Raw genomic sequence first — 10627 nt, 5'->3', positions numbered from 1 at the left:
TGATGAAAGCACTTCTGAAAGTAGCACTGAATCTTCTTCCAGCGAGTCTGCGACTGAGTTGGTAAGTTTTCACGCTCTTCTCCTCCCCTCTTATTTTTTTTTTGAAACAAAATTGAACTGTAATGTCGCAGGAAGGAATTGCTTCTGAAGAGGGTCTTGAAACGGAGACTCGTCATGGTGAAAGTGTAACTTTGTCTCCAACCGTGGAAACCGTGCCTGCTGGTGATTTGGAAATGGTGGTTGAAGACGTTGCTGCGAGTGATAGATAAGTTCAAGTCTTCACATACTTTTTTTTTTATGAAGTTCCACGGTTCCTTGGTGTAGATCTTCGTCATTGTCGTTGAATCACCATGAAGTCCTTGAGCTCAACTACACTTTTCCTATCCTAGTCCGAGACTTAGCTAATAGGCTAGAAATCAAGACTTTATAGTTTTGATACCTAACATTGACAAACATGCATGATACAACAACGCATGCGAGGTTGACCGAGCTATGCTCTAACAATTATAAACCCAAGTCAGATCTTCAATATCTTCTTTGTAGTCAAATATTCTTAAATCTTAAATAAAAACCTGCACACAATCACTTGAATCTCTTGTGATCAATCACACACAGAAAGAAGTCTGTTAACAATGGATTATCACAAGATTGTCTTTGGAACTAACAACAGTCTAAAGACCCGTGTTGAAACTATGAACTAGTTTGAGTGAATCTTATATCAGAAGAGAAGATTCTCAAGCATAAACAAACTAGGTACAATCAGATTTCAACCACTGTTAGTCAATCAAATCAATCGAAAACAAAAGATAAACCACAATTATCTAGTTTCCCACCAACGGTACACGCTAGAGCTTCTCAATACCAAAGAAGACTTTAAACTGAGCGGCCGTAAGAGATTTCGCCTAATTAGGTTACTCTCCTCTCTGAATAGGCGGCGACACCAGTAAAAACAACAAAAGAGGAAGTCTGTTGTTACGAAGGATTAGTTTGGTAGAAAGGCAAACTTCAAGTATTTATAAACAAGGAAGTTTGGACACCAAGGAATTTCCAAAACCGAAAATATTCTCAAGATATTCATTAAAGCACAAATTCAGTTTCCATAATTCCTGGAAATGCTATGTCCAAAAATACTGATTGAAATCTCTCGGAAAATCTGTAAATGCACATTACTAATTCTTGTATTTCCCTAAAAAATGAAATTAATAACCTTAATTAAAAGATTCTTAACTTACTTATGTTCCGATCATGGGATTCTCTTCCCTTAGCTATTAAGGAATAACTTTGAAAAATTAAAGAAATAAACATTCATAGCACGTGTTCAAAGTATGTAGACATCCTTACTTTGTAAGTTCTCTTTCACACTTACAACCTTGAAACCGATTTTCCACACTTCCAAACAAGTTTAGAATTGGTTCATCTGACTTTCAAGAACTATGCGATTGATCAAACAAACATTCAATCACAATCATGGGTTTAACGGTTCTACCAAAACAAGTTTATGTTCTACCTTCCATGTGAGTACTGTGCATAGTCACACTAGCTTTCCAAAATTCGGTTGACTAGGTACTAGGTTCGGTTCCCCACATATATATGGTATCTAACTTATATGTGTTTCACATGTCCATAGGATCGGTTCTCCTTTACCTAAAACCGTGTTGCACATGTTCATAGGATCGGTTCCCCTTTCACCTTGCTGCACCCTTGTTGATGGTGGTTTTTAGCTTAGGGTTAAAATCGTAAAACCTTGCATCAGATATGATGTCACTCTGCAAGGAAACGGAGCTGCGAGTACTAACCTCTCCACCGACACATTTATTGAGCTGCTCAATATACTTTTATCCATAAAACTCTATAAATTTCGGGACCTCGCCAATACGAGACTCACTGAGTACCTTCCTGTGCTATGTTCCCCAGCAGAATCCTTAATCGGTATGGCATGACAGGTTTATGTTCACTCGCAGCGGAGTAGCATGAACCTCCAAGTACCAAAGTTAAGGCCATTGCACGAAATGCTCAGATAGAAAGCACACTCACTAGTACAAAAATGGGCTTAGGTGACAGTTAAAAACTGTCACCATAATATTTATATGACAGTTCTCAAAAAATTTTGGACTGTCACCAAATCCCCTGTTACAAAAGGTCTTTTAAGAAACTGTTACAGATTCATGATGTAAGGTAACAATTTATGTCTGACCCTGTCATTATTGACGACTTACTATAAAATTTTATTGCTTAAACTGTCATTAAAAACCCAAAATCTTGCACTAAGATAACAACTTTTACATAAACATGTCATGGTTGGCAAGTTACGGTGACATCTTCTAAGAAAAACCGTCATCGTAAGATTAATTTTTTGTACTAAGGTAACAGTTTCTTCATGAAACTGTCATCGTAGTTCACAAACTGCTACCACGAATCATGTTAGGGGGCACATTATTTGTTAAAATGTCATTGTAGACCCACATTTGTTGTAAGTTCATGTTACAGTTCTGGAAATGCTCAGTGAGATAAATAACATCAAAATTATAAATATCCGAAGTACATAATAAGTTGAATAGAAGTTAATGCATGGTATAATTTACATAATTCAATATATATACTTGATAGAACAGTATGCTTAGTACCGACTAAAAGAAAATATCAACGAAATCAGAAACATTATCCATTTTTCGTAAAGTTGATCAAAGTCTAATCTTGACTAACACACCTGCTTCACCAATGCTTGAACCGAAATTTGGACCAACACAATCATGTCACCAACTCTTGAACGTGGTTTATTACCCATGATCTCTTCTTCATAGCATTCGGATTTCCTCTGAAAAATGAACACAAAATAATCATTGATAATTACATTTCTAAAGCAACAACACACAAGCTGTTTTATAAATATAAAAACGAATAACATGCATGCCAGAAGGAAAAGTTAGCAGTAAACAAGAGAATTAAAGACTTAAATTATTAATAGACAACTCGTACCTTTTTCCGAATACCTCACTATAGAATTTAGTTGAAAGGCCCTATCTCTCTAAAACTATCAGACATGACATCTTTATACTTCATATCCCTAAAAAATAAACGAAACCACATTCCATTTTTAGAGACATGCATATTCTTGGTGGAACTGATAGATGTAAGCTCATAGACAATATTTTGGATAACCCATTCTAGTTTTGGTAATAAGGCTTGAAACTTACATTAACTCATACATATTCCAATTTTGTAGTTTTTCGATCTAAATGACTTGGTTATCAACTGGACAAAACAGTGCTGATAAGAACAAGGTAAACGGCATATAACATTTATAGAATCCTCGTATTCAAGTCTTAAGTAAGAAATTACCATTGGGTTAGATGTATATTGTCTGGTGATTTTCAGGATGATATTAAACAAGTAAAAAAAAAGGTAATAACAAAAAAGTTGAAATGACACAAACCTGAAGTGTGAATATGCACTCAGTCAATCTCACTGATACATCGATTGAATTGTTGAAAGTCTCATTGCCGGTAACATAATACGCTGCCGACCTAAATTGGGTTGCATATTAACAAACCACAATGTGAACTAACATCCTGATCAGGTTCTCTGTAAAGAGCATGCACAATAGGCTTGTCAAGAAGTAAGAGGATTTACAAAGACCACATGAGCAAGAGTCTAGAAATAGTTCTTCGCCTTCCGGTGCATTTCTGGAGTAAAACTAAGTCTCGGAAATCATTATAAAGTCAACAGGTCACGAATCATAGATGAGCAACTCTGAGCTAGTTATATCTAGCTAGAAACGCACAAGTGTCTTTATTATGGTATATATATTTGAGATATGAGAATACATCAATGTCTTAGTTTCGCGTTGTATGATTAAATGATAATATGTTTCTATAAGACTTGGAAAAACCAAAAACAGGAGCATATGAGTAACGACAAATGCACAAAAATATATACAGGATTTTTGATTGGCCGACATAGTTCCGCTTGTTTCTAAAGCTAAAAAAAAATTATATAGAAAGTCGACAAAACATAACTTTGGATTGAACTATCTAACAGGGGAACTTTCTAAGGCTACCAATAACATGAAACTTTGAAACCTGACCGCAAGAATGGAAGCTTCCCGTGACCCCTGCTGAAAGTTCATCGATGAACTCAAACCTTTAATTAAATAGTTATTCAGGCATTTGTGAAACAACATCTTTGTCCAGCAACTCATGAGGCTTCGTATTGCTCTTTTCAGTTGCAGTCTCGAACTCCAGATCTCTCTTCAAGACAAAATGGTTTCAATAACTATAAATCATTTGATCATAGTTGTAGAGAAATGCGAAAAAAATAGAAGTAGCAACAACAGAAAGTAAGATACTACAAAAACCAATCATACTAGAAAGAAAAACTAAAGTTACTAGTGAACCTGAAATGCACTTAGACGAGCTTGAAGTTTAAATTCCAAAATTTCCTCCACTATAATCTGACTAAGTTGTAGAGTACTCCACTGTCCGAAACAAGAGACGTGAAGTAGATTCATGAAGACAGAAGAAATAAACATGCATAACAAAGAATGAAAAACGTAACAGTTACTGTTCAAAAGTGAAATGAAAATAAGATCGACATGCAAAAGTATTTGTTTTTACTGCTGAATAACACAACAACCATAAGGATATGTAGATGGTGCTGCACCTTGAATACGCAATGCAAAAATTATGAATCCAATTTCCTATGTTGAAACACAGTCGATACAATGTTGTATCACAGGATTCCGGCCCATTCTGATCACGCACACATCTCAAAACATTTACATCAAGCTCATATACAAGCTGCCTTTTCAGATCAAACTCAGTAACTTCAAGTGTCTGCATAATTTTATCCACCACAAGATTAATAAAAATGAACAAATTGAATATGGAAATAAGTGCCTAATCTACTCAAGAGAGGCACTAGAACTACTGAAAAGAGTGAACATAAAATATTTTAAGAAACAAAAAAACGCAAAATAATCTTTTGTTTAATTTTATTAACTTCCTCGAAACAAAAAACAGAACATGTGCCTTTACGAAAGGGTATACCGTTCAAAAGGTTTTCTTTTTAATTTTGTTACACGCAACTCTTGTTACGATATGCATGCTTAACTTAGGTTGTAACTTGTAAGACAACCTTTAAATTAGTAAAGGACAGGAATCTGACCTAGTGGTAGACCAGATAATGATATCGTACTCTGCATAAATAGATGAGAGAAATTCATGAAGATCTGTGTAGGAATGACATGCATAAAGATTACACCAGCAGGATGAGTATCTCAAAATCAGACGAAGAAAATTTGGCAGAAGTTCATACTTACATGGTCGCATAAGCTCAAGCGGATTTTCAATAGTGGATTGATGATCAAAATGAGGTATAATCAATATCAAAGACGAGTAGTTCAATCTGACCTGTGCAAAACCAGTTAGAGGTTAAAAGAATGTTGTGGAGCCATATAAGAGGGCACCAATCTATACTTAGTCTCGCAATTGTGTAAATTATTAAATGTAACATACAGACTCTAACGTAAACAATGAATATTAGATATACTTTTCTAAAACTTGAAGGTCAACAATATCATATTGCACTATAACTACTGAAAGAGTGAACATTACATATTTTAAGAAACAAATAAAAAATTGAGAGGAAAAGGAAAAGCTCGAATGCTCAATATCAACTGAATAACTTACAGGAAATCAAATATTTGACGGTGTCAATTGGTAAGTGAAGATGGGGATTGAACCAGATAGTTCATTGCCAGACAATTAAACAAAAATCCAACAGGGGATTGAACCAGGTAGTTCATTGTCGGTCAATCAAACAAAAATTGAACAAGCAAATTAAGAAAAAATTTAACCTAACTATCAGGTATCAAATACAAAGGTCCTCCACTCGGTGTATGATAAACTTGAGATCCTAAAATATCAAACCAGAAAAACTCAACATTGATCTTCCTATCCATAACTAGGGCATCGTACAAAATAAAAATAGATCTTGAAAATGAAGCTAAATGGAAAAGGCAAGATAGACACAAATCATAAATTAAAATTTCGCGAAACAATTTTGAACAGATACCTTGAAGAAAACATCACATGCTAGATTCTTTACGACCAAGATAGAAAGATCGCTTGATTTCAAAGAAAAAATTTCAGAGCAAGAGAGATAGATAGTAATTGATCATGATATAAGGATTGAAGAAAGTGATGAATCCCTAGATTGTAGAAGATGAGATCCCCAATTTTGTTAAAAAGACATCGCGTAAGAGGGCCGCCAAACTAACATATCGTGTATTTGAGAACGCAGTTTAGGATCTGAACTCTCACTGTGGCGGTAATTAAAATAACTGTTATCTATGTATTTACACTTCGACAACAGTTTTTATACCGAACAGTTACAATAGCTCAAGAAGGGTAACAGTTTAAAACTGTTATCATACATCATTGTATAGCAGCAGTTTTCTTCAAAAGCTGTCGTTGTACAATAATTCAGTAACAGTTAAAAAACTGTCATGACTATTCAACCCTAATGGTGTCAGTTTTAGTAAGAAACTGTCACCTATGTCTCCGAGCTTTCTCTTTTGTAACAGTTCATTTATGAACTGTTATAGTTTTGGATATTGAACTGTCACCAAAGCCCATATTTGTACTAGTGACTGCATTCTGTAGATAAAGATTTTTGTGTGGCACCATACAAAATCCAGCTAATTATTGTGATAACTCGCAAAGAACTCATAAACCCAACTAATTTGCAAATTAGGGTTTCGCGCCCCGCGCAGTATACTGTTGGTCGAAACCATGCTTAAACAAGCTAGGCAACCGTATCCGCCACAGCGCGCTAAAAGTGCGGCCGCGCCCTAGCATGTCGGCCCTCTTTTCGTCGACCAATCAGGTCGCTTCAAATCCGCCACCGCGCGTTGGAAGTATGGCCACGCCTAGCATGTTGGCCCTACTTCCCGTCAACCAATCGGGCTGCTCCAAAACTTGCCACGGCCTCAAAAAGGTCTCCATACTAAGTTGGCTTCCCGAAAAACGCCAGCATGCCGCACGCGCATGCCAGGCGCGCTTACCAGACGCACATGCCAGGCACACATGCCGCACGCGAATGCCAAAAAGCATGTGCAAGCCATGCCAGCCACGCTACCACGCCTTTGGCCACCAACGGAAGTTAGCCATAATCAATGGCTACCTTTCCTCCTGAGGTGCGGATCTCAGCCGTACAAGTTCGCCACCAAGCCTGTGGAAACTTTTGGCCGCAATGCCAAATTCCACGGTTTGTGTCAAACCCTAATTTGGCCATGCCAAAGGCATGCGCAAACCATGCCAGTACCACGGCCACGCCACTGGCCTCCAAACGGAAGGTAGCCGCGATCAACGACTACCCTTCCTCCTGAGATGCAAACTCTCAGCCCTCGAAGGTCGTCACTAAACCGGCAAGCCTCTGTATGTTAACTTTTCGCACATAGCAACATACTACACGTTTTCCAATGAAAACACTCGAGACATCAAAACATGCCACAAACTGGGGGATGCTCATCAAGGTATTGGTCTGGCGGTTTACAGCGCGCGACGTGCAATACGCCTGTTACAAGAAACTGTCATAAGAGTGAGGCGGTTAGTAATGGAAAGAAATTAGTGAAACGCATCTTCATTATGGAAACATCAATTCCAGTCTTTACCTGTTACCACTTTTCCACCACTCAACCGCTTTCACTTCTTATGAGGTTATGGTACGTTATATTACAACTTGTATAAATAGGTTTCACCTATTTCCACCAAACAACAAGTTTTGGTCAGGAGAACAATACACATCCAGAAATCACCTGGTAGCTTTCCATTCATCTCGCCAGTTCAACTTTCGGATACAAGTCGCAAAACACCCATGCTTCCAAAATCAACTATTCTGGCCTCAACACTTTCTTCGCTTCCCTCCCTAAGACCAACCCTTCTCCTTCACTTTGTGACCGAAGCAAGCCTGAACGGCCATTTCTTAGTTTAGGCCAGGATTGTACAGATTGATCTCTCGAATCAAAAGTTCTCCCGTGCAGTATATTGTTTTGGGTTTAGATTTGTTTCTCACACGAAATTATCGAAATCAGCAGAAACGGTTTTCACCCACAAACAACCCTATACAAGGATCAGTTCCCCTTTGTGATGTACTTCACATCTTACTAGGATCGGTTCCCCTTTCCCATATTTGGTCAGACATAAAATCACAAACCCGATCATACCATCTCAGGTGGTTACTTAAGATCGGATTCACTAATAAAAGTCATACCAATATATAAGTCAGGCCTTTGTGAATAGTTCTACCAAGAACATAAACATGTTGTGAGTGGTTATACTCAATCACACATATTGGTTGTTCATAAGATTTGCAATGAATAACAAAACCGATAAAACCTGGCAATTTCCTTTTCGGTTCACAAACAAGTTTATGAACCTATTTCCTTAGAACACATGTAAAACATTGTTCCCTAGGATGAAATCCTCACCTCATACCCATACATAATCACAATAACATTCAAATGATTATGGCGATGTCTTATCTACAAAGTTTAATGGTTAAGCAATAAACCCCGTATTGTATTCCTTAATACTATGTCTATCTAGAGTTCAAATATGCTTCACAGTTTTGTTTTCAATATGCACGACTTGAAAGATACATTAGGAACTGAAACAGTTCAAGTCAAATATCACTAACCTCAAGTGGAAGGATGATTGTTGTCGTTGTATCTCCTTGCTTCTTCACATCTTCAAGAATTCATAATACTGGTAATGTCTCATATCCTAATACTTTCAAGCTAACCTATACGAAGTTGACTCTAGTACATAATGAAGCGACCCTTAACATGAGTTTTGATTCACTAAAATATGATAACCAAACTTGACATACCAACGCTTGGTGGGTTCAACCGAGCCATGATCTAACACATTATAACTCTAATAATACCAAGGCAAACATTGTTATTCTTGTGGTAGTAAAAAACATGTTCAGATAAACTTTGATTATCGACTCTTAACAAATAGAATAAAAGACTATTATGCTGATTCTTTGTCTACTCAGTATACTCCAAAATCATTTAAAAGAGGGGATAAGGAAAATGATTTTAAACGCGCAGGTTTTGTCTCTCATACTTCAAAAAGAGTAGTCTCTGAACCCTTCTTCGATTATGATGATGTATCATATCTCAAGAAATGGAAGAGGAAAAACAGTCAAAAATAACGCATTGTTACATAAGAACAAATTTCTCCTTACCCAAGCACTCATGTGTTATAAGATTTTGTTTAAAATGGGTAATTCCAGTTATTTCCTCTTAAGTAAGATTTCCGAAAATTATTCAAATAATTCGAATAAAAAGTTTCTTTTTATAAGAGGTTAAAAATCTTATAAGAACCTAACTCATATTCGAACCTTTCATATGTTTTCAAATATGAAAGACCTAAAGAATACTATATCTGATTTGATATACTCCTGTAGATTTCATGATCTATTAACTAGAAAAATTCATATAATTCTTTTCACTGAGAACAAAAGATCGTATAGTGAATTTGTGACTCAAGATTAAAGTCTTAAGTGTTATATGAAAATGATTAAGCTTAGTATTCAATTGGCTAGTTTCGGCGACCATTCATGAACGCTGTCTTTGTACATGGCTTGGTTCCAGTTCATCCTAACTAGACTGAGATTTCGGTCAATATTGATATAGCAACATGTGTGAGTTCGACCGAACAATGCTTTAACAGATTGGATCTGATACCATGACAAGATTAGTCATGAAAAGGAGCATTGCTCCTCTTATACAAAAGATAATATCCTAGAAAAGTAAACTATCCTAGAAAAGGAAACTATAATATAATACAGAATATGACATATACAAAGAAACTAATATATACTAGAGATATAAAGTATATCCTAGAGTAAATAAATCCGCATATGTAAATATATGTAGAATACTCTAGAATTATGCCATATTTCCTAAAAATTATAAGTAATACCAATAATCAGTTCACTGTTAAGTTTGCATCGGCTATGTCTTCTGTGATATGTAAAGTAACTCCTTGGCTGTAAACTTTGCAGTCTTAGGAACTGAAAATGTCTCTGCCAGTTTCATGCCTCCCTTAGGCTGCTGTTCCTCACTTTTAACTTCTAAGCACACATATTGGTAATCCAAAGATTTGCAATGAATAACAAGACCAATAAGCCTAGTGATTTCCCTTTCGATTCACAAAACAAGTTTATGAATGTACTTCCTTTAAACAAATGTAAAACATTGTTTCCTAGGACAAAATCTTCACCCACACCCGTACATAATCACAATAGCATTCATACGATTATGTCGATGTCTTATATACGAAGTTTAAAAGATAGGCGTTATATTGTAATCCCTTAATACTAGTCTAACTAGAGTATAATCATTCACAACTTCGCATTTATGTTTTCAATATAGCACGTCTTGAAAGTTAGGTTAGGAATAAAACAGTTCAAGTCAAAATATTACTAACCTCTAGAGGAAGGATGATGTCGTCAATGTAGCTCTTTACTTCTTCACATTCTTCAAGTCTTCGAGTAATACTTGTATGTCTCATATCCTAATAACTTTCTAGATAACCTATACAAAGGTGATTCTAGT

At 36.2% G+C, this 10627-nt stretch overlaps 1 long non-coding RNA gene across 6 annotated transcripts; it reads right to left on the bottom strand.

Moving 5' to 3' along the window:
• Positions 1-2503: 2503 nt before the first annotated feature.
• Positions 2504-6307, bottom strand: LOC113300290. 6 transcript variants are annotated; one of them, XR_003335675.1, is made up of 8 exons: positions 6073-6307; positions 5318-5408; positions 5164-5194; positions 4660-4832; positions 4394-4474; positions 3434-4247; positions 2977-3064; positions 2504-2815 (listed from the first exon to the last, which is right to left on the bottom strand). It is a non-coding gene; the product is annotated as an uncharacterized LOC113300290 (long non-coding RNA). The 6 variants fall into 6 exon arrangements; XR_003335677.1 differs by adding an exon at positions 3195-3252 and having other exon boundaries at positions 2509-2815; positions 4394-4832; XR_003335679.1 differs by having other exon boundaries at positions 2509-2815; positions 3434-3582; positions 4085-4247; positions 4394-4832.
• Positions 6308-10627: the final 4320 nt, after the last annotated feature.

Source organism: Papaver somniferum, chromosome 7 (assembly GCF_003573695.1).
Source record: "Papaver somniferum cultivar HN1 chromosome 7, ASM357369v1, whole genome shotgun sequence".
NCBI classification, from domain to species: domain Eukaryota; kingdom Viridiplantae; phylum Streptophyta; class Magnoliopsida; order Ranunculales; family Papaveraceae; genus Papaver; species Papaver somniferum.
This window is presented reverse-complemented; position numbering and strand designations above follow the sequence as displayed.